The sequence below is a fragment of the Pinus tabuliformis genome, chromosome 3_1, assembly GCF_031772625.1.
Source record: "Pinus tabuliformis cultivar Carrire ecotype Pingquan chromosome 3_1, CPIR1, whole genome shotgun sequence".
Classification (NCBI taxonomy): Eukaryota; Viridiplantae; Streptophyta; class Pinopsida; order Pinales; family Pinaceae; genus Pinus; species Pinus tabuliformis.
In genome coordinates this window covers 762,192,433-762,217,753 of record NC_142301.1, presented here as the reverse complement: position 1 = coordinate 762,217,753, position 25,321 = coordinate 762,192,433, and the positions used below count along the sequence as shown (strand labels likewise).

Sequence of the window (25,321 nt, the reverse complement as noted above, 5' to 3'; positions counted from 1 at the left end):
TGGGAATCGGACTGCACCCGGGTGAAATCGCGCTTCAGACCCTCCTCCTTGCTCTTGCCAATGAAATGCCCATTGTTCTTGCCATGACATAACACCGTCCCCGTCAAGGGAACAGAGCATTTGTCATTGTAGAGGCTCATCACCTCGTCCTCAGCAGAAAAGGAGGCAACGGTTCGAATGCTTCCAACAGCATCGCGGGCATCGTCCCACTCGGCAACCTTATTGGTGCCCAGGTAGAGCTTTTGGGAATCAAACTGCATACCGATGGACTGCACGACTGCACCCAGTTGAATGCGCGCTTCAGACCCTCCTTGCTCTTGCCAATGAATGCCCATTGATATGTAAATTGGTCTCAGAGACAAGGCAGAAATCCCGGTCCTTCTTGCCATGAACTGCACGACTGCACCCAGGTGAAATCGCGCTTCAGACCTCCTTGCTCTTGCCAATGAAATGCCCATTGTTCTTGCCATGACATAACACCGTCCCCGCCAAGGGAGCAGAGCATTTGTCATTGTAGAGGCTCATCACCTCGTCCTCAGTAGAAAAGGAGGCAACGGTTCGCATGCTTCCAACAGCATCGCGGGCATCGTCCCACTCGGCAACCTTATTGGCGACCAGGTAGAGCTTTTGGGAATCGAACTGCATACCGATGGACTGCACCCAGGTGAAAGCGCGCTTCAGACCCTCCTTCTTGCTCTTGCCAATGAAATGCCCATTGATATGTAAATTGGTCTCAGAGACAAGGCAGAAATCCCGGTCCTTCTTGCCATGAAAGAACAAGATAATGCCGTCCCCGTCAAGGGAGCAGAGCATTTTTCATTGTAGAGGCTCATCACCTCATCCTCAGCAGAAAAGGAGGAAACGGTTCGAATGCTTCCAAAAGCATCATTTGCAACCTGACTAGCTTCCTCATACATCACCTGGAATATGATCCCTTTCTATAGTAATAACATCCCAAAATGGTTAAAGCTCTTTAGGAAAGGGAGAATCCTCCTGGTCTACAGTTGAGAGTCCGATTTGTATTAAACCATGAATCACAATTGAAAAAATTGTCCAATTATACATATTCTAATATGATTTATAAACCATGTCTAGCAATATGCAGTCTGTACAGAGCCAATGACATTCCTAACCTTTGCATCAGCAGAAAAACCCTGCAAGAACTTCACTGGAACTCAACCTTAAAGACCTAGCAGATGCAGGAGAGCTAATATCAAAAGTGCCAACTTCTAGTTTGCTGAAAAAGCTATAACAATACCAGCAGTGATTGTTGAAATATTCTGAACAACAAGTGACAAACCATCTCCCACTATACTACGCACTGTCGCAGCATCTGTTGATAATCTTGCACCTATTGCACAAATTTGGAGTTTGGATAATCACCAATATGATATATCTAATGTCTACCCAAGGTGAATACAAAACAATCTTGTTAAATGTCAATGATCGTATAGGTCGCACAAGCCTGCCACCAGCAACAGCAAAACAGTAGATCTGTGTTGGTCCCATGAGGAGGCATGTTGCTTGCAAAACTATATACATAAGTGCCCAGAATCTGGCATCTTTTCGAAGCTTATGTGGAAGTTCGTAAAAACTGGCAATAACACTTGGAAGCAAGAGACTAAAAATAGGAAATGTAACCCCATGAACAACTGCTGCAATGGATCCAAGTATGAACACTAGAGTCTCTGCCTTGTTGAGAGATGCTAGGCGTAAAACAATAACATTTTTTCCATGTTTTAACTGACCATCCTCCACATCTCCCTGATTTTTGGACGAAAACCAATTCATGAAGCCCTTCTTTGGCTTACTTTTGCCTACTTGAACATTTTCCTGGAGACCAACTCCACCAGGCAACGAAAATGAAAAAGAAACAGAGTTACAACTACCACCAATTCCCGATGATCCACTGCTTATGGATCGTCTAAGAGATGACTTTCGACTACTAAGCCTGCTGCCATCGGTACTGGGATCATGCAAATGCATTTCCATATGCCCAGGATGATGGATGCGTTTCCTGCAGACGTATAAGCTGGGAGAATGGCCCAGATGGGTTCATGATGAGCTGGGAGTGTGAACCTGAAATTAACATTTCTCAGATCCATTAATAGCTCTGCATGAGTAATGAAGAAGAGTCACCTCACAAAGCCTGTTGCAAAATATCAAATAATTTTTGTTGTTTGAACAATATTTGTTAATAATGGAATGGAGAAGAAATGTTTTATAAGCAAGTGGATGTTAAATTGTTGCTATGTGTGTTGTTTGTTAATAAAGATTAAAAACTGAAGCATTGTAAAAATTTACCCTTTTCAACAATACAGCCACGCTGGACGACAGCGATCATATCAGCATTTCTGACAGTAGTCAGACGATGTGCAACAATAACTGTTGTTCTATTTATCATAATTCTATCAAGAGCTTCTTGAACCACTCTTTCAGACTCTGCATCCAAGGCACTGGTAGCTTCATCGACGAGGAGAATTCGGGGTCTTTTAAAATAGCCCATGCAATTGCAATCCTTTGCTTTTGACCTCTATATAATTGGGTACCATGCTTTCCGAATTGGGTATCAAACCCCTGGAAAGAGCAGCCATGTCGGTCAGCATACACAAAATCCATGTGCAAAAGAAATGCATTTCCACAAGTTTGCTTTTGACCTCCAGATAATTGGGTACCATGCTCTCCGAATTGGGTATCAAACCCCTGGAAAGAGCAACCATGACTGTCAGCATACACAAAATCCATGTGCAAAAGAAATGCATTTCCACGAGTGAAGATCTATTTCTACAAACCGGAGGCATGTTACTAAGAAATTTTGCTGCATTAGCAAGCTCTGCAGCAGCCTGTATTTCCTATGGCGTTTCCCCGTCTTTACCATAGGCAATATTCTCCTTAATAGTGGTTACAAAGAGACCAGATTCCTGCCTTACAACTCCAGTTTTTTTGCCTTATCCATTTAAGTTGGTTGAAATTGTTTGATATTGACACTATCTATAAGTACTTCACCAGCTTCTGGATCGTAGACTTCCCACTTTCACTCTCTCCAACTAAAGCTGCAGTGATACCTCTGGGTACTTCCAGTGAAAACCCAGAAGATATGTGAACATCAGTCCGCGCTGGATAACTGAAATATACATCTTTAAGCTCAATATCACCCTGAATATCCTCAAGTACCAATCCACTTATATCATATACATCGACCTGTGGCTTTCTATGAATTGTCTCAGACATTTTGTAAGCTGCAACTTATCCAGCTCCAAAGGCATTTAAACATGGTGACGCCTGTCCCAGAGACCTGAAATCCGGCAAAACATTTATCATTGTGTTCTCATTTATTAACTGAATAAGTGCAAATTCCTATAGTCAAATTTCCTGATCAAGTGACAATAATGCATTTCACAATGCAGATTCAACTTACATGCCTCCAGTCAGAACTGCAATGATGACATTAATCACACTGCCACCACAATATCCTTTATGAATAAGGAACTGTTATCCATACGAAAGAGCCAATAAAGACCCAACGCCAAAACCAGCTGCCAGCCCTTGATGAGCAGTAGCCTTGTAAGCAATCGTAAAAAACATTTCATAGTCACAACATTCTTCTCCCAGATAAAAGCAGCAACATGAAATGTAACTAAAATGTGTTATTAATCTGAATAGATTATATACAATAGAACTTGTGCTCATATGAAGACACGGTAACCCTCAATTTCAGATATAAAGAAACCTGGTTTTATGACATGAAAAGGCATGGTTTGTGTTGTTGATCACATACCTAACGTCGTAAATGAACCAATTGTCTGCTCCACAACATTGCCCTCTTCTACACATGCTTGCTGGCCCCAGCTTGACACCATTGATATTATCATAGTCATAGCACTGCCTACCAGTGCAAGAAGGGGAATCGTACATAGCATTACTAGGGTGAGTTGATGAAGTGAACAACAAAACTTCTTTAGAATGCGGACATCAGCTGGATGAATTTCCCAACCTGAACAAACAACGGCAAATATAAACATATGAGAATGTGGTCTGAGGCCTTACAAATTTCTTCTACTCACTTTTTTGCGCCTTAATATGGTAAGTTCCTGTCATTTTATTGCGCCTTAATATGGTAAGTTCCTCTCGAACATGCATTCCTGTGAGATAGGGTGATGGTGGGAGTCCATGATGTTTTTGGCTCATCCAAAATTGAAGTGAAGTTTGAATAAGGGAAGTGCATTTGGGAGCCAAAGAAGGATCTAAGTAATATGAAGAAAGTTGTAGCTGTTTTGGAGCTGAAACAACAAATGCACCATGTTTTAACAAAAATGCACCATGTTTTAACGAAATTGTTGAGATTGAAATACACAAGTGAGAAACCCACACCCTCACATGGCACAAAATACCCAGTCGCAGACCCCCTCCCAACTGTAAATCAAAACTAGTATGTTTATAACTAAGCTTGAAAATTTTGTTTTGTTTCATCCGTATTTACAAATCCTACTCAATTAGAGGCAAAAGTTCACTCCCAATTGTAAATGAAAACACTGAAAACTACTCAAGTTTTAACGAAATTATTGAGATTGAAATACACAAGTGAGAAACCCACACCCTCAAAATACCCAGTCGCAGACCCCCTCCCAATTGTAAATCCAAAATTGTAAATCAAAACTAGTATGTTTATAACTAGGCTTGAAAATTTTGTTTTGTTTCATCCATATCTACAAATTCTACTCAATTAGAGGCAAAAGTTCACTCCCAATTGTAAACGAAAACACTGAAAACTAGGATGGTTATAACTAGGCTTGAAAATTTTGTTTTGTTTCATCCTTATCTACAAATGCTACTTGATTAGAGGCAATTTTTGCTTATGCCCGGACATTCCAATTACCTTCCTTTACCTTATAAATTTACATGAACACACATCATTTAAGAAGCACCAAAATTGTTCACATTATTTAAGAAGCACCAAAAGAGTTTAATTAAAACAACATATAACCATAGCACCAAAAGAGTTCAATTAAAACAACATAGAACCATAAAATTATGTAGCAATAAACAAGTAAATTCTCTCATACATACCTCCTTCACCTTTGCTCATTGCATCCATGAAATCTTCACCTGCCTTAATTTCCGGCATCCATTAAGTCAAAAAAACATGAAACAAAATTAGGAAAAGTAAGAAAAAGAAAACCCAAAAAAACAAAATGTCAATCCATAAATTAGCATGGCCATGGCCATGCTCACAAATGCAACAAAAAACAAGTAAAGTTGTAAAGAAATTTAAAAACAATGGACAATACCAAAAAATACAAACAATGATAGAAAAAAAAGATACAAAAAAAAAAAAAAAAAGACCTAGTTGTAAAAAAATTTAAAAACAATGGACAATACCAAAAAATACAAACAATGATAGAAAAAAAAATACAAACCAAAAAAAAAAGACCTGGACTCTCCTCTATAAGCCCAAAAAAAGCATCCATGGCCAATCAAGGACATCCTGCACACCAGAAAAATAGATAAGTATTAAATTGAGACCATCAAATCTTATGAGGAATATTAAATACACAAAAATATATTATGAGAATATGAAACAAAGGCCATAATGAGGAGGATTTCATAGAAAATCGAGTGGATTTTGACCAAAAGAGAACTCACCCTTATCTCTTTTCAGAGGGAAAATCAACATATGGCCGAGGCCAGCAGATATTTACAACATATGGCCGAAGCCAGCAGATTTTTGACTACATATGACCGAAGCCAGCAGGATTTTCAGAATTTTTACGGCATAGCCATTACAAATCGTTCAAAGGCCGAAGCCAGCAGATAACCAAAGCACGGGTCCACATCCACCGCTGCAGGAACCAAAGCGCGGGGTCCACATCCACCGCTGCTGCAGGAATCGATCGCGGCTGGGGGAGCGAAAGCCATCCGCCCCAGCCGACTTGTCATGCACGTCGCGTGCTACTCACCCTTATCTCTACCTCTTCATTATTATAATATAGTGTTTATGACATATATATTTCAAAAGTTCCATTAGTTTTTCTCCATGCTACTTTCTTTGTATTGTGTTGCATTCAATATTTAAATAGATGATAAATAATGTAAGATGCCTCTAATTAGATGATAAATAATGTAAGATGCCTCTAATTTAAATTAACACAAATAGAACCGTACATACCACATGAACCATCGCCTTCACCCACTAACTTGTGGGAGATGTGCATTAACTCTAGATCCACAACACGGATTATTAAAACCTGCCTTAATTTCCGCACAAACAAATCCCAACATTAACCATATCATAAAAGATTAAATAGAGAATATAAAAAGATTAAATAGAGAATATAAAATTTTATGAAACATTCTAAAAACACCCAAAATCTCATGAAAAAAATAGGAGGATTTCATTTAAAATTGTCTGGATTTTGACCAAAAGAGAACTCACCAAAACCATATCGTATAAGATTACCAAAAACTATATCACATAAGATTAAATAGAGAATATAAAATTTTATGAAACATTCTAAAAATACACAAAATCTCATGAGAAAAATAGGAGGATTTTATTTAAAATTGTCTGGATTTTGACCAAAAGAGAACTCACCTATACCTTTACCATATCATATCATATCATATAAGATTAAATAGAGAATATTATAAAAACATCCAAAATCTCATGAGAAAAATAGGAGGATTTCATTTAAAATTGTCTGGATTTTGACCAAAAGAGAACTCACCTATACCTTTACCTTTTCATTATAATATAGTGTTTTTGACATAGATATTTCAATAGTTTCACTAGTTTTGAACATGCTACTTTCGCTGCATTGTGTTGCACTCAATATTTATCATGTAAATTGTCTCTAATTTAAATTAATACAAATAGAACTATACATACCATGAGCCTTCGCCTTCACCCGCTACACTTGTGGGATGTGCATTAGCCCTATATCCACAACATCCACAACATGTTGTAGGTTTTAACCCTGTACAGAAATTACCTGCAAACGAATTCTTAAAAAACAAAAAATAACGAATTCTTAAAAAACAAAAAATATACAATAGCGAAAAACACAACAAATACACAGAAATTTTCCCTAGATCCAAAAACCGAGACTACCAGATTGATTTTTCATTATTTTCCTTTCAATGTTACAATACATATATACATGCCAAAACATTCATAAACCCCAATCCATTAACCTTACATTAGAACATAACCATAGTTCTCTTGACCGGATCTACAAAATATCATGGGTAGAAAACCATCATGCCCAAAACCATGTGCAAAACCCATGCACAAAACCATAGGTAGGTTCACCCACCTAATATAGGGTCGAAAAAAAAGTTCTCGAGACACTGCCCTGGACCCTGTACAAGGAGGCGGTACCCCCCCTGAAACCCCCCAACAAGGGGGGTTGCACCCAGTGCAGCGAACAAGTAGGGCTTTCGCCCCCTGTGATCCCCGTGCATGCGACTAGTCGTGAAAAGAATATAACACACACCCAACACATAGGTTATTAAGACCTACCTTAATTTTCCCACAAACGAAACCCAACAAAAACCATATCATAAAAGATTAAATACCTTAATTTTCCCACAAACGAAACCCAACAAAAACCATATCATAAAAGATTAAATAGAAAACATAAAATTTTATGAAAAGTTCTAAAAAATTAAACATACATTGAAATATGTCATGAGAAATCTTAAACACTAGCCAAAATTCTTATGCAAAACTAAGTACACTTTATACAAAGACCAAAAATCACAAACCTTAAATAGCTAAGGAGGGAGGAGCATCATTATAATTGAAATGAGCATTTCATAGTAAAACATACATGTGTTTTGCAATGAAAGAGAACTCACCATCTACCTGTGCTTCTACACTAATCTCTCTCTCTCAAATATTTCAGTAGCTTCACCAACTTCAACAATGCTCGCGGTGTGATATATCTCTCTAGTTATACAATTGGGCCTTGCGTTCTCGAAAGATAAAAAGAGGAAGATTTTGTTCATGCATCACCTCAATTGGGTGAGCTCTCTCTAGCTATACAATTGGGCCTTGCGTTCTCGAAAGATAAAAAGAGGAAGATTTTGTTCATGCATCACCTCAATTGGGTGAGTTCTCTCTAGCTATACAATTGGGCCTTGCGTTCTCGAAAGATAAAAGGAGGAAGATTTTGTTCATGCATCAGCTCAATTGGGTGAGTTCTAGGTCATTTTGGAATCAAAACCTACAAAAATAACATAAAAGAGAAACCGAAAATGGTTACAGTATCTCAAACATCAAGATCTTGAGATATGTCATAGTTGGTAGTGGAAGAGCAGTGTTGTAAGGAACTTTCAAGAATTTTGAAGGTGTTAGCTCCAAATCCTCCATCTCAAACCCAAAAAATCAAGGCAAGAACAAAAAATAATGCAAAATGGAAGCAAAATTCAATAAGACGTTACCAAGAAAAAAGAGAATATTATTGGTTGATGAACTGAGCCCACTTCTCCTCGCAAAAAGAAATCCATGAATTTATGTTGACCTTGCTTGTATTCATGACTTTGAAAGGTCAGCCTTAATCTATTTTGAGTTGACTATAAATGAAACGTTAACAGGTGCTTATTTGTGGTAAGCTTATGTTGTGGGTTTCTGTAGTGTGGAAGCTATGCCTATTATAGTCAAAACATAGAAGATTATCTCAAAACAATATTCCTCTCGATATCAAACATCTAAGGTTGCTACAAGACGCAAAACTCTACAAAGGAATCCACACTTGTAGTGCTCTACAATAGTATTATTAGGATACGCTTAGCCCTTGAAATTCACTATCAATGATTCCAATTTCAAAAATGTTGTTCCAAGCCAGACCTATATGCATAAAACTTGCATATAAAACTTGAAAGGGAGGTATAGATCTTGTATCCAATATGTAAAAACATTTCTTATCAAGCTACACCAATAGGTCTGATCTACAACAAACATTTGTCACATTAGTTTAATCTACTTGTAGTAGCCAACATAATAAGTTTGAGCCTTGTTACCCACCAAGAAAAAGGGTAACCTATAGGAGAAAGTAGCCAACATAACAAGTGAGAGCCTTGTTACCCACCAAAAAAAGGTAACCCATAGGAAAAAGTAGCCAACATAATAAGTGAGAGCCTTGTTACCCACCCAAAAAAGGGTAACCCATATAACAAGCCTTGTTACCCACCGAAAAAAGGGTAACCCATAGGAGAAATTTTCCTCCTCCCTATATCCAGGGAGCCAGTCAATGATGCCATGGAACCTCCACATGAGCCAGTCAATGATGCCATGGAACCTCCACATATATGCTCTCATTAGATTTCTTTCTCCCATTTGACATTTCTTCTTAAGGAAGGTGGGTCATCCATTGGTAGGTACTTTTACCATTTTGTAATCATGTGATTTTGCTTATTATTTTGAGGCATACTAATATGAATCAAGGGTGATCCAAATGATTTATTATTCCTGATTGTCTTCTTGTTCCCTCACTTCACCTAGGTCGTTAGTCTTTGATCCCAATCCAATGGGACTTCCTCTAAGGCGTTAGAATTATAGGAAGGAAACTACTTGGGAGGCTCTGATTGAACTAGCATGCATGTGATATTCCATACTTGCCACTTTCCATCATTCCCTCTATTCTATATCCATTCTTCGGGCAGGTGGTCATTGGTCATGGGGATTGGCACACTCTCATCCTCATCTTGTGTTTGGGCCAGGAAACATTTCCTTGGAGGTAAGGAAAAGAATGATAAATCCTAGCATGAGCGCTACCTCCCACCTTGCCCTTTAGCCATCACATGATTCCTAGAGCAAAAGACGCTCCACACATGAAAAGGAACCCCTGTATTGTCCCAACCCTGATGAGCAATAAACCATCTCATCTTAAGAGTTAATAAATTCTAAATCTCTCAAATGCAAGCTTGGCCTCCTGAGCTACACACCCATATAAAAACATTATGATAAAGAAGTAAAAGGCACACCAGAGATGTGGAAAAAGCAAGCCAAGGAAAGGGGTAACTCATGCCTCCACGATTGCTCCCCCTTGCATCTATATACCTAGGATGTTGGACCACCATTAGCTGGTCACTTGGCTATGGCCCTTGGCCCTGAAGTCTTTCCCACTCCATTACCACCATCTACACATGCACCAATGGATTGATGGGTTGACTTGGGGCCTGTCACTTCCCCTTGGGGGTTGGAAACACCTAAGAGGATTATCCATCTAGCCATTTCAAACATAAGAGAGGAAACACCTATATGGGACTTGGTCTAGTTAGATATTTGATGGTGATCTTTGTGTGAAGTATTGGTTATGCCCCTAACTTTAAGTATGGGCCTCTGTTTTAAAAATCCGCCAAACTGACCGAGCCATACCCCTAGCCAGTCCGGCTCGACAAAAAGACCAGTATTGTGGTTCAGTTTGACCGGATCGGTCGGTTCAGTAACAAACCGACCGGTTCGGCCAACGATGCCCAAACACACCTAACAAAACATTTTTGGGGAAAAACGACCCCAAAGTTCATTCTAATTGGGTTTTAGGTTATATTGGGTTTTAGGATATCTTGAAGGCCACTTACCTCTCCGAAGCCTATAAAAGCTAGCCAAACCCCTCACATTTCCTCACAGCTATCTCATTGCTTTTGTGTGAGAATTTGTGAAGAGTTGTGGAGTTTGTTTTTGGAGCAACAGTGAGGAGTCTTGGGCAATCATTGGAGCAACAGTGAGGAGCTTCTTGGGTAGCCATTGGAGCAGCATTGGGGAGTTGGTTTGTTGGAGCAACATTGAGGAGGCGGTTTGTGCCTAGAGGTATTTTTTTTCCACTTCTAAAATTAGTTTTTGCTTCTTTTTTTTATGCAAATCTAGAAATTGAAAAGAATCTTTTTTGTAAAAGAAATGAACATTGAAGCAATGTTTTTTTTTTCATTTTCAGATTTTTTCCTTTCATTTCCAAGTCCAAATATCAGAAAATGGCTCCAAGAGTGAAAGATGTTGCTTGGGCATATGCTGAAATGATTGATTATCAAATACATTGTTAATTTTGTCATAGAAAAATTAAGGGGGGTGGAGGGGGCATTCGTAGGCTAAAACAACACTTGGCTGGTGTTAAAGGCCAAATTACTCCATGTGAAGCACCATCAGCACAAATTGGGGAGATTAAGGAGTCGCTAGATAACTTTGAGAAGTTTGAGCAAGAAAAAGTTAGGCAAAAAGAAATAGAGGCTGAAATTGGGAAGAAGAGGAGTATACAACAAATGATGGCTGCCAACCCCAATTTTGATTATGAGGGCTCTTCATCTATCCCTTGCACTAATGCATCCAACCCCTTTCGCTGTGTTCCTCCCTCTTTGGAGTCTATTCAAGAAAAGGGTAAGGGTAAAATGAAAAAGAAGGGTGATATCAAAAGTTATTTCACACCTTTTCCATCAGATGCACGTGGTCCTCAAGCTAATAGAAGTCACATGCAACCCACTTTAAATGACCATTGGAAGAAAGAATTGAGAGAGACTGCATGTGATTACATAGATAGATGGTGGTACGATTCCGATATCCCCTTCAATGCTTCTCATTCACCATATTATGAACCTACGTTCGATGCCATATTTGTTGCTGGAAAGGGCTTCAAAGGCCTTGACTATGCATGAGTTAAGGGGATCTCTTTTGCAAAAAGAAGTTTCCTCCATTGATGAATATTTGAAAGATTGCAAAAGCTCATGGGAAAAAAAAGATGTACCATCATGTCAGATGGATGGAGTGATCAAAGGAACCGTACCATCATAAACTTTCTTATCTTTTGCCTACAGGGAACCGTGTTTCTAAAATTAGTTGATGCATCTGATAGGGTGAAAGATGCACACTTGTTGTTTCAGCTTTTGGATGAGGTTGTTGAAGAGGCGGGGGTGGCTAATGTTGTTTAAATCATCACAGATAATGCCTCTAACTATGTTCTTGCTGGTAAAATGTTAGAGGAAAAACACAAAACCATCTTTTGGACCCCATGTGTTGCACATTGCATAAACCTCATGCTTGAGGATATTGGCAAAATAGATTGGGTCAAGAACACTGTAGAGCATGCCAAAAGCATAACAAAATATATCTACAATTATTCATGGATTTTGAGCCTGATGAGGAAACACACCGGGGGCAGGGATATTATTAGGCCTGCCATCACTAGATTTGCAACTCATTTTTTGGCATTGCAATCTCTGCTTTCCCAACATAGAAACTTGCAAAGGGTGTTTTCCAGTGAGGAATGGAATGAATGTCAATGGTCTCGCAAACAGGATGGCAAAGATGTGAGGAAGAAAGTTAAGGAAGAAATATTTTGGAAAACGGCAACAAAGGTTAAGATGTTGTGGTTGGTGGATGGAGAAAGATTGGCTATGGGCTTCATTTATGAGACTATGGATCAAGCAAAGGAGCAAACAAAAGCAGTATACAAGGATAGAGTGGCTTAGTATGGGCCCATTTGGGAAATCATTGATGAAAGATGGAACAATCAACTCCATCGCCCTATACATGTAGCCAGATTTTTTCTGAACCCAAGGTATCATTATAAAGCTCTAGAGGCAGAGGCTTTGATTAGGGAGGCTATAAATGGATTGATTAACTAGATCAGTGTTGCACAAAGCGCCCCCCCCCCCCCCCGGTTCCAAGCCCCGAAGCGCGTCCCGTACGGAAGCGCCTAGGAAGCTTGGCTGGAAGCGGCGCTTCCAAATTCGAAAGCGCCGCTTCGGCTTTTTTAGCCGCTTCCTGGAAATTTGGAAGCACTGGCGCTTCCGAAGCGCGCTTCGTACGGCGCTTCCCAGACGCTTCCCAGGCGCTTCCTAGACACTTCCCAGACGCTTCCGTACACTTCCAGAAAAGCTTCCGGAAAAGCATTTAGAAAATCGTTTTTTTTTTCAATTTTTTTTTAAATTTTAGGTGAGTTTGCTTGTTGGGGGTGGGTCCACCTTGGGTTAGGGTGACAAATGAAAGCAAAAAAAAATATAAATATAGCAAATGCTCCCTCATGGTAATGTTAAATTCTTAAAGTAAAAGTGACATTCTCCTTTATTTTTCATTTTCATCCTTTTACTTAAATTTTTAACATTACCAGCACATGACGTGCATGATGTAATGGCTGGGGTGGATGGCTTTCACACCCCCCACCCAAGTTCGAATCCTGTGGAGGTTGTAAAAATTGTAAAATTGGAGAATGAGTGGGTCCTACCGAAGCTTACAAAAAAAAAAAAATTAACATTACCATGAAATGACTCAGAATGTTTGAGAGTGGTTCCAGCCTCATTGGACTTCATATGGAGAAAATAGAATTTCATATCCTATTCAAAATTCAGCAGACTTAACAGTTTTCAGGTATTCAGGATCAATGGGATTGTGGCATTTCATTAGATTATATCAAGTATGAAGGTATGCGATTAGCATTTAATCAAGAGCACCAAGCCCTATATGTACCCTAGTGTTGGTGGTGTTAATTGTTGAACTCCTTTGTCACGCAGCACGCCCTTAGCAAAAAATTACGTTTCAATCAAGTCAAAATCATCGATCAAACATGTTAAGCTTTTTCTACCATATTTTAAGTCTTGAATTAGGTAGTTTGATCAAAATTGGGCAATGTTGACTAATATCCCTAGACAATCGAGGTAGAGGCAAAGGCTAGACAAGAGGAGAAGAATCTAGATTCTAGATCATTAATGTACAATGGATGTTATATCTATCTTGATTTATGCAAAAATATGCATGTTTTCATGTCTTCTACAATTAATTTGGTATTTGGGATGTTTGTTTTGAGTATAAATGCAAAAAAATATAAAATATATATATATATAGCAGACGCTTCCGCGGACGCTTCGCTTCCTAGATTTTTGGAAAATGACGCTTCGGCGTCCCCGCTTCCAAAAAACGCTTCCGCTTCGCTCCTGCTTCGTGCAACATTGAACTAGATTAACCACATGGTCCCTAAGGAGAGTGATCAGATGGAGATACACCGACAGATCACTTGTTTTTGCAGAGCCACGAGTACCTTTGGCAAGAACCTAGCAAGGATTGCAAGGGAAGTAGATGAGCCAGGTAAACAAAAATTTCAATTTTCAAATTCTTATTTTGTTAAATTGCTTATAATTTGAAAGTTGGATATAATTTGTTGAGCTAACTCATTACATTACTATGTTTTTTCCAGCACAATGGTGAGAGGCTTTTGGTAGCCATTGCCCTCAATTGCAGAAGTTTGCAATCCGTATTTTGAGTCGAACTTGCAGTGCTATTGGGCGTGAGCGCAATTGGTTTGTCTTTGAGAGGATTCACACGAAGAAGAGAAACTGTTTGGAACAAAAACAGTTAAATGATATAGTCCATGTCCAATACAACCTCCAACTAAGACACAACAAATTGTTGAACAAAAGACCTAATACAGATCCCATTGTGTTGGAAAATATTGATCTAGCATCAGATTGGGTAGTGGAGAGTCATCTAGCAGAGTTTGAATCTAATGAGGATATTGGTCTTGATTAGGATTTACATATGGAGGCATTAGTTGAACATAATGTTCAGTGGAATGTAGATCCACTTGTACCAGGCCCAGCCCCAAGTCCTCCAGTTGCAGGCACTTCCTGTACTCAACCACGACGGAAGCGCATATCTCGTCTATCTCAACGTGCAGTTGTTGCGCCTGCTAGTGCTACTACTTCTATAGTTGCAGTTGGAGATGGTGATGGGGAGGAGGAGGAGCCATGGGTTTCCTTGTCTGACTCTGATTTAGAGTCTGAGCTAGATGATTTTGAATTCTCTAGTAGTAGCTAGTAGTATTGGTGACTAGTGACGTTTTATAGTTTACTTTTGTTTTAGAGGCCATTTATAGCCTCCTTGGTTGTGTGTTTTGGTTTTGATCTCTATATCATGTATGTATTGGACAATGCACGGGGTGCCATTTTGATATAATGGATATATTCATGAGCCTACTTTGATCATATGTTGTCTTGTCTCTATATTCTAATGCTTTGTGTTTGGAAACATGAATGAAAATCTTTAAAATTATGTTTTTTCATTAAAATATATATATATATATATATATATATATATATATATATATTAATGTATTTTTTACAACAACCGAGTCATTGAAATCAAACCGGTCAAGTCGATACCGAGTCGGAATCGAAGCCGACCCTCAAGCCAGTTTCGAACTCGAATCAGTGTTTTAAAACATTGGTATGGGCCACTATGATGCATCTATGGTTTTTAGTTACCTAATGATTGATTGATTTACACTTGATCTTGACAGCATTTTTCCAAGTGGTCCACATCACGACGACAAAGGCTTCTTGAGGTGATTGCCCCACCCAATGTTATCAGAATCGAACCGGTAATCGAACCGAAAAACCTTGTGGACTGGGAAGCGGTAAAAAACCAAGCAAAAAAAAACCCGGTTGACCAAAAACACATAAAATATTCATATTTTAATGAAAGACATATATATTCATGTGCATCCATATGAATCCAAACCATTTATATACAGATATGCAAAAGTTCTCATCTACATAGCATGTAAGGGTGCACATAACCAAAATAGCATTGAGTGCAGTCCATCTCTGAACTGAAAATACATCAACAAATAGGCTCTAGATGGCGTCTAGCATCCAAAAAAGCTCATGCTACAACAAATTCCTACATATAATCAAAATCATTGCCTATATTGGGGTCTTTGCCATCAATATAACCATTTAGAAATTAAAATAAGGGAGAAAAAGCGTAGCATGTCATGTCAAGATTTTGTTTGAGTGATGGGTACATTTTTAGTAGAGTCGTGGCAGAGGAGTTCAACAACCAATGCCATTATCATCAAAGTACATAGAGGCCTTGGTGCTCTTTATGAAAATACTAGCTCCATACCCTTGTACATGACAAAATCCAACGGAAATGTTGCAATCCCCCCATTCCTGAAATCCTGAAAAACTATTAAGTCTACTGGATTTTGAGTGAAATCTAAAATTCTACTTTCTCCATATGAAATCCAATGAGGTTGGAACCACTCTCAAACATCCTGAGTCATTTCATGGTAATGTTAAAAATTTAAGTAAAAGGATAAAAATGAAAATTTAAGGAAAATGTCATTTTTACTTTAAGAATTTAACATTACCATGAATTGCATAGCAATACTAGGGCCATAGGCTTGATTATTAGGCTAGCCTAGGGGAGAGTAAGAAGTGTGCAAACTAACTAAAAAATTCAAAAACAAGGCAATTTTTTTGCACAAAATCAGTGCTGAACCGGCCTATTCCGGTTCGGACCGGTTTTGGGCCAAAAACGGCCAGACCGGCCAGTTCCACCGGTTCCGGTCCGGTTTTGATAACACTGGCCCCACCTCGTCAACATAACAGTAGAAGCTATACTATCTAGTGGAAAGAGAGAGATCAACTTTGTTGGTGCAACATTGCCTAACTAGAGAAGAGTGTTGGGTTATTTGAGGACTTCACATGATGCTTGACACTCAGAAGGACCCCTAAATGTTCAAACGTTGAGCCCTTGATGCTTAGTGTTGAGGATTGATGATGTGCATAGTGGACCCAGGATGCCCCCAAGTTGGACCTGACACTATTTGATGGGCATCACCTGATTTAGAGCATAAATGATGATGGTCATCCTTAAGATGACACGGGAGGACTTGTACACCACCTGGAGACCCAATGCTTGAGATATTTTGATGTCATGTCACTTAATTTCCTCTTGTAAAGGTGATTTAGAGCACTTTTGTGCATGACATATTGGCATGGAGAATTTTGATGGCTTGCACATGCTTCTTGAGGTAGTTAATGGAGTATGGAGCACTCCTTATCCCTTACCTCACACTTGAGGACTGATTGAGCTCATTTGGAGAGTGACATCACTCTATTAGAGCATTTGTTGCCCTTGTAGGTTAAGGCACTAGGGGTTGAAATCATCTTGTTTTAGTGTTGTTTGCACATATCTAACAGCCCTAAAACGTTTTTACTTGCAAAAGCCTTAGTCTCTAATGGAAACCCACCCTTTGTTCCTCTCTTGTTGAATATCATTTTAAGACATTTTCTAAGGTTGTTATGTCCAATTGCATACCCTAGTATTGAATATCATTCAAACCCTAACTTATAGCAGCCTTGCCATTAGTCTAACCTTAGAGAGCTTGAACCCTAGCTTTGAATATCTTGGTCATATTAGGCCCTACCAAGCCCTCTACCTATCTCGGGACCTCCAAAAAAAAATCATCTTGAGCCATAGTATTAGAATACCTTGTAGGTGGCATAGGGAAGCCTCCCTTGTGGTTGAAATCACTAAATAGCAGGAGGAAGGTTGTTGAGGTAATAGTGGCAACCCTTCCTCATTGTTGCCATAAGCTTTGGCCCTTTCCCAGTGAGTCCATTCATTGGACCAGCTAGATTTTGCAGCAACAAGCAAATGCATACATTTTTACACAAACAAGAAGATCAACCTATTTGAGGAGATTAAAGGTGTCTAAAAGGAAAACGTGGAGCATACCTTAAAGATCCACCTATTTGAGGCTAAGTTGCACGAAACGGGGAAACGGGTACGAGTTTCTGAAACAGGAAGCGATACGAAACGCGACCTCCCCAAATTTTGGAAACGGGGAAAAGCGAATATATATATATATATATTGAAAATATTTAAATATATATATATGTGCAATCATAATGAATAAATGATACATTATAATTTATTACACTTAAACATTAAGATTTAATTTACATCACATTTACTCATGAATGATCACATAATGAACATAAAAATATCAGAATATCCAAAAGAAACCTTTATTATATATCCAAATCTCAAAATCAGCCTTTATTTATATCAATATATGAGGCTACAAGTACAATAAAGACTATAAGGCTGCAAGAGAGAGATCCAATTCAGGATTTTCTGCATCTACATCCCATTCTTTAGAAGGACCACTGTTGTATTGGGAGTCTCCACCTACATAGTCGAACGACCTTAGTGCTCTTGATTAAATACACGTTTCATACCCTAGTACCCTACATAATCTTGATTATTGGGAGTTTCCCCTGCATAGAGGGCTTGGTTCTCTTGATTAAATACAAGTTCCATACCCTAGTACATAAAACAGTGCGAGACACGCATGTAAAAGAATATTGAATCAATTCATCAGAAATGAGCAAACAGCTCAATGATAATACAGAGATATTTACAAGAATAGAAACATCAGGTTTCTATGTAGAATATGGAAACAAACAGTTTCATCTAAGAAACTGCTAAAAGAATAAAAATAGCAACAGCTAAAAGACTGAGCATTAAATACTAAATAGAGATATTCTAATACCCTCCCTTAATGCTCAATCTATTTACAACACCAATAGACCCTCGGAATTTTACAAATTTATCAGGACCAAGAGGCTTGGTGAAAATGTCGGCGGGCTACTCTGTTGTGGGAACATATTGCAACTGAACTGAGCCGTCTTCAACCAGCTGGCGAATGTAGTGGCAATGAGTTTCCACATGCTTTGTTCGTTCATGAAAGACTGGATTCTTGGCAGTAGGAGCAAAAGTCTCCTCATAATCGATGCCTTCCTTCTGTGAGAACCCTCGAGCCACAAGACGAGCTTTATACTTGTCTATGGTTCCATCAGCTTTGTATTTCACTTTATACACCCATTTGCAGCCTATGGGCTTTTTTTCAGCAGGAAGATCAGAAAGTGTCCAGGTGTGATTCTTCTGAAGACTCTGGAATTCGGCTTCCATAGCCTGTTCCCACTCAGATGTACCCTTAGCCTCTGAATAGGTTTGAGGCTCAAAAATACTGTGTAGGTTAACCATAAGAGCAAAATTGACTGTAGACTGTTGTCTGTTCTTATGTCTAGAAGTTCTACCTTCAAGGAGCTCATCATCCCGGAGATCACCTATGGTTTTAGCCCACCATTTAGGCCGAAGAGAAGAAGAACCAATATCAGGAGCAGAGGAACCAATATCAGAAGGAGGTGGAGAAGGCTCAAGAGCAATAGGGACAGCAAGAGGAGGGTTAGTTTCTGGAGGAAGCTCAGATAGAGTATTATCAAATACTGATGCTACATCATCCCTCCCATCAGGTGGACCGACTGGAAGAAGAACACTGTGAGGCTGATCCTCAGAACATTGCTGAAAGAATCCTCTGTCCTCATCAAAGACTACATCCCGACTGAAGCTAAGGTGGCTATATCTATCAGCCTATAGGCCTTGTGATGATCACTGTACCCTGTCATCATGAGTTTTTGGCTTTTGGAATCCAACTTAGAGCGCTTAGCAGCTGGAATCCAAACATATGCAACTGAGCCAAATACTTTGAGATGACTGATCTTAGGCTTACGGCCAGACCAAACCTCTTCAGGAGTCTTCCCTGTAACAGCCTGAGTGGGTGATCGGTTAAGAAGGTAAACAGCAGTAAATACTGCTTCAGCCCAGAATCTGTTTGGAACACTCCTGTGTTGTAACATGGAACGAGCCATTTCAACAACCGTGCGGTTGCGGCGCTCGACAACACTGTTCTGCTGAGGAGTGTAGGGTGCGGTTAACTGATGTTTGATGCCATGAATATCACAGAAATTGGCAAAAGCTGAAGAACAAAATTCCCCCCCATTGTCGGTCCTAAGAGTCATGATGTTACAGCCAGACTCTTTTTCAACTAAGGTTTTAAACTTCTGAAAGGTACTCAGTGCATCAGATTTATTTTTTAGAAAATACACCCACATCTTTCTACTGAAATCATCTACAATAAGTAAAAAATATTTGCAAGCAGTGATAGAAGCTGTATTCATAGGACCACAAATATCAGCATGAAGTAACTGGAGTACCTTAGATGCGCGCCAAGATTCTCCATTCTTGAATGAAGACCGATGTTGCTTTCCCGCTTGACAGGCACCGCATACCCCCAACTGCTGAGTCTGAATATCAGGTAATCCTGACACAAGTCCCTCCCGGGAGAGCTGAGAGAGATATTGCATATTTAGATGCCCATATCGCTGATGCCAAAGAGTACTGATGGGAGAGACACGTGCTGCTAGAGCCACTTCTGGAGAGTCACCGGTGTCAAGTAGCCTATATAGACCATGGTCCTCTAGGCCAACAGCAACTGTTAGACTAGTCTCCCTATCAATAATAGAGCACTTGTGTGCACTGAACACAACATCAAGCTGAGGAGAATTCCTCATAATCTGGCTGACAGACAGCAGATTAATTTCCATACCAGGAACATAGTATACATTCAGAAATATGAGTGTGCGCCCACCAGACTGAATTTGAACTGTACCTCTGCCAGCTACTGTGTACTTTTCACCTCCGCCAAATACCACGGAATCACTGAAAGGGGAGAAGTCAATAAACCAGTCACGCCTGTGAGAGAAATGGCGTGATGCACCAGAATCAATGTACCATGCAGAAGAAGGAACATGATCTGAAGACCTTTTAGCCATAAAGGCGTAAAAGGCTTGATTTCCTTCTAACATCAGATTGGTGAGCGTGGCCATTTTCCCAAAGACAATACAGAAGTCCAGCACACAAAATATATCTCCACAGTCTAAAAAAAATAGCAATAGAGCAGATTCCACTGCTGTAGCTGTACCCTTCTTTCACAAGTCTTACACTGCTGTTTGAAGTGATTTTATTGACTATACAGCTGCCGGTTTAACACAGGCTGCAGAACAAATTCTTCACAGGCAGCCTTGAGCAAACAAATGCCAAACTTCAGAGATCAAGTAACAAGAAATAAGGGCCGAGACTCTTGTATGGCTAGGGCTACAAGATACGTTTTAAAATTCCTCTTTCAGGTGATGCCTTTTCAAATGAAGGAACCACAGATAAATTTCAAGAAAATATCAAGATGACTGTATGAGACTGACACAGAACCTTAACAAATTCTGCCTTGAACAAAGCAAAAAAATAACTCAGATCTGTACCAGATCAAAACACCAGACCAAAGGTCACATGTATCTTTATAAAATTAAAGCTGAAAAAAATACGTAAACTGAAGCTGTCCACGCTGTGCTGTATACGCTGTTCTGGTCCCACCACTTCAAAAGAAAATCACAATAAACTTTTAATCAAACCGCTACACAAACACGTGAATCTGGAAAATGGCGTCACTTGAAAATACCGTCACTGGAAAATCCCTGGAAAATGCGTGATGCCGTTACTATGATCTGGAAACTGCCGTCACGTGATCTGGAGGATCTCTGGAGTATATCGATTTGTTGAAATCGTGAGCCAAAATACGCGAGTGAAAAAAAAAAAAAAAAAAAAAAAAAAAAATTTACTGTATCAATGTTCTTCAACAGGGTTCTGTCGTTCTTCAATGTATCACCGTCACATAAAAAAAAAAACCGTCACGAGAATCTGAAGTGATATATATGCGTGATAGCCGTCACTGGAACTCAAGAAAGCCGTCACGTGATATATATGCGTGATCGAATCTGAACTTGAAAAAAAATGCCGTCACTGTAATGTCGTGTAGCTGGTTATCACGCTAGTCGCACACACTGAAGGTCCACAGTTCGAGTCTGGGCTTCGTTACTATTTCCGTCGATGCCAAACTGTAATCTGAGAAATGCGTGATTGTCTATGGATGCTGATACCCGAAGCCGCTGGAAAGTGCCGTGGTTCTGTCGAACACGTGAGCGAAAATATTCAAACAAAAAACGTATTAACTTTGATTTCTGCTACCGCTTCCAGCTTTATTCACCAAGTCAATAGATTGATATGCGTGCGATTCCAGATATCGTGACAGAAGAAGACTAAGATGCCACGTTCCCGTGGTTATCGTCTCAGCTATGGATTCACCGTGAAAACGCAAGTTGAAGACGAGGGTTGAATACTGAGAATTCACGGGCTACAAAAATAAACAAGACTTCAAAAGGGTTGAATACTGAGAATTCACGGGCTACAAAAATAAACAAGACTTCAAAACAGATAAACTGTTCAACCGATAAATCGACTGCTGCCCCCGGATTCAAAATGCCGGATTTAATTTCAAGAGAATCCCTTTCTGTATCGAGATTGACGACTGTAAGCTTTTATCACAATGAGCAAAGCCGAAGCTAAGACTCAGTGAAGGCTACCTGGCTTACAGAGGGCTCGACCTTAGAAAGGAATGAAGAGGATAGCTGATCAAGAAATCTACAGACCCTGAGAGCAGTTTCGAAATGAACTACTGAATTTTTCAAACTATGAAAAATTATTTCGAAAATCCCTGTGCTCTGATACCATAAAACAGTGCGAGACACGCATGTAAAAGAATATTGAATCAATTCATCAGAAATGAGCAAACAGCTCAATGATAATACAGAGATATTTACAAGAATAGAAACATCAGGTTTCTATGTAGAATATGGAAACAAACAGTTTCATCTAAGAAACTGCTAAAAGAATAAAAATAGCAACAGCTAAAAGACTGAGCATTAAATACTAAATAGAGATATTCTAATAGTACATGATAAAATCCAATGGAAACATTGCAATCCCTCCAATCCTGAAATCCTGAAAAACAAATAAGTTTGCTAGATTTTGAGTGAGATCTAAAATTCTACTTTCTCCATATGAAATCCAATAAGGGCGAAACCACTCTCAAACATCCTGAGTCATTTCATGGTAATGTTAAAAATTTAAGTAAAAGGATGAAAATGAAAAATAAAGGAGAATATCACTTTTACTTTAAGAATTTAACATTACCATGAACTGCATATCAACACTACGGCAAAAATTCACTTTTATAACTTTAGACACGCATCTAGAAGCAACAATAAGTCACTAACATACCCTAAAAGTAAATTAAAAACAAATAAAAATAAAAAATAAAAAAATAAAAAAAAACCCGTTAATGAGGAAACGTGGGTCGTACAGCTCTGAAACGCGTTTTCGGCCGTACTGGCCACGTTTTTGTTTCGGGAAACGTGGCAGTACGGCCGGAAACGCGTTTCACGGCCGTACCAAACACGTTTCCACGTTTCGTACCCGTTTCCGTACGGAAACGGACCTCTATACTACGTTTCCTGCAACATAGATTTGAGGAGATTAAAGGTGTCTAAAAGGAAAACGTGTAGCATACCTTACCTGCAGAATTGAAAAACAACGACTGGTTTGCGGAAGATGGGTTCATGGTACATAGTTTATGCCTATTTTGTCGTTTCCAATTGGCACACTATATTTGGCTACATTAAAGGTGTCTAAAAGGAAAATGTGTAGCATACCTTACCTACAGAATTGAAAAACAACAACTGGTTTGAGGAAGATGGGTTCATGGTACATAGTTTATGCCTATTTTTCCGTTTCCAAATGGCACACTATATCTGGCTACATGTTATTGTCCATCATTCACTATATAATATTCACTACAAAGGGATCATTGGCACATAATTACATACATGCATTAAATTGAAGATTGGCCACTTGAAAGGTTGAAAGACACAAATATGAAGGAGGTTTGACTTGCACATCTTCTCATGCTGGTGAGTTGTCCACATATCTTGTCTATATTGATTGAATAACTCTTCTCGAAGAGCACATTTTAAGTTGATGTTGTTACTGCTATTTGGGATGTTTGACTTGGTTTACAAGGCCATGCTCATAAATGCAAACAAATAAAATCCATGGTAGTGGAAAAACAAAACAAAACAAAAAGAAACTCACCCTCAATCCCAGAAGATCACTTATCTCATCAATACAATAGTAGAAGCTATACTATCTAGTGGAAAGAGAGAGATCAACTTTGTTGGTGCAACATTGCCTAACTAGAGAAGAGTGTTGGGTTATTTGAGGGCTTCACATGATGCCTGACGCTTAGAGGGACCCCTAAATGTTCAAATGTTGAGCCCTTGATGCTTAGTGTTGGGGATATTGATGATGTGCATAGTGGACCCAAGATGCCCCCAAGTTGGCCTTGACACTATTTGATGGGCATCACCTGATTTAGAGCCTAAATGATGATGGTCATCCTTGAGATGACAAGGGAGGGCTTGTACACCACCTTGGAGCCCCAATGCTTGAGATATTTTGATGTCATGTCACTCATTTTCCTCTTGTAAGGGTGATGTAGGGCACTTTTGTGCATGACATATTGGCATGGAGACTTTTGATGGCTTGCACATGATCCTTAAGGCACTTCATGGAGTATGGAGCACTCCTTAACATTACCTCACACTTGAGGGCTTATTGAGCTCATTTGGAGGGTGACATCACACTATTAGAGCATTTGTTGCCCTTGTAGGTTAAGGCACTAGGGGTTGAAATCATCTTTGTTTATTGTTGTTTGCACATATCTAACAGCCCTAAAACGTTTTTACTTGCACTAGCCTTAGTCTCTATTTGAAATCCACCCTTTGTTCCTCTCATGTTGAATATCATTTTAAGGCTTTTTCTAAGGTTGTTATGTCCAATTGCATGTCATAGTATTGAATATCATTCAAACCCCAACTTATAGCAGCCTTGTCATTAGTCTAACCTTAGAGAGCTTGAACCCTAGCTTTGAATATCTTGGTCATATTAGGCCCTACCAAGCCCTCTACATTTCTCGGGACCTCCAAAAAAAGTCATCTTGAACCATTGTATCAGAATACCTTGTAGGTAACATAGATAAGTCTCCCATGTGGTTGAAATCACTAAATAGAAAGGAGGAGGACGTTGAGGTAATAGTGGCAACCCTTGCTCATTTTTGCCATAAGCTTTGGCCCTTGCCAAGTGAGTCCATTCATTAGACCAGCTAGATTTAGATTTTGCAGCAACAAGCAAAGGCAATACATTTTTACACAAACAAGAAGGTCCACCTACCTGAGGAGATTAAAGGTGTCTAAAAGGAAAACGTGTAGCATACCTTAAAGATCCACCTATTTGAGGAGATTAAAGGTGTCTAAAAGGAAAACGTGTAGCATACCTTACCTGCAGAATTGAAAAACAATGACTGGTTTGACGAAGATGGTTCATGGTACATAGTTTATGCCTATTTTGTCGTTTCCAATTGGCACACTATATTTGGCTACATTAAAGGTGCCTAAAAGGAAAATGTGTAGCATACCTTACCTACAGAATTGAAAAACAACGACTGGTTTGAGGAAGATGGGTTCATGGTACATAGTTTATGCCTATTTTGTCGTTTCCAAATGGCAAACTATATTTGGCTACATGTTATTGTCCATCATTCACTATATAATATTCACTACAAACTACATAATATTCACTACAAAGGGATTATTTGCACATAATTGCATGCATTCAATTGAAGATTGGCCACTTGAAAGGTTGAAAGACACATATATGAAGGAGGTTTGACTTGCACATCTTCTCATGCTGGTGAGT

General features: G+C 39.2%; 1 pseudogene across 1 annotated transcript in view; it reads right to left on the bottom strand.

Annotated features, from left to right (window-relative positions):
* Positions 1-651: 651 nt before the first annotated feature.
* Positions 652-25,321, bottom strand: part of LOC149189616 (ABC transporter B family member 11-like) — a 63,250-nt pseudogene continuing 38,580 nt past the window's right edge. The window contains exons 3-8 of the transcript XR_016255603.1: positions 3,779-3,994; positions 3,419-3,602; positions 2,793-3,295; positions 2,658-2,703; positions 2,305-2,531; positions 652-2,079 (exon numbers count right to left, since the gene is read on the bottom strand). The product of XR_016255603.1 is annotated as an ABC transporter B family member 11-like (transcript). The remainder of the gene's footprint in view (positions 2,080-2,304; positions 2,532-2,657; positions 2,704-2,792; positions 3,296-3,418; positions 3,603-3,778; positions 3,995-25,321) is intronic.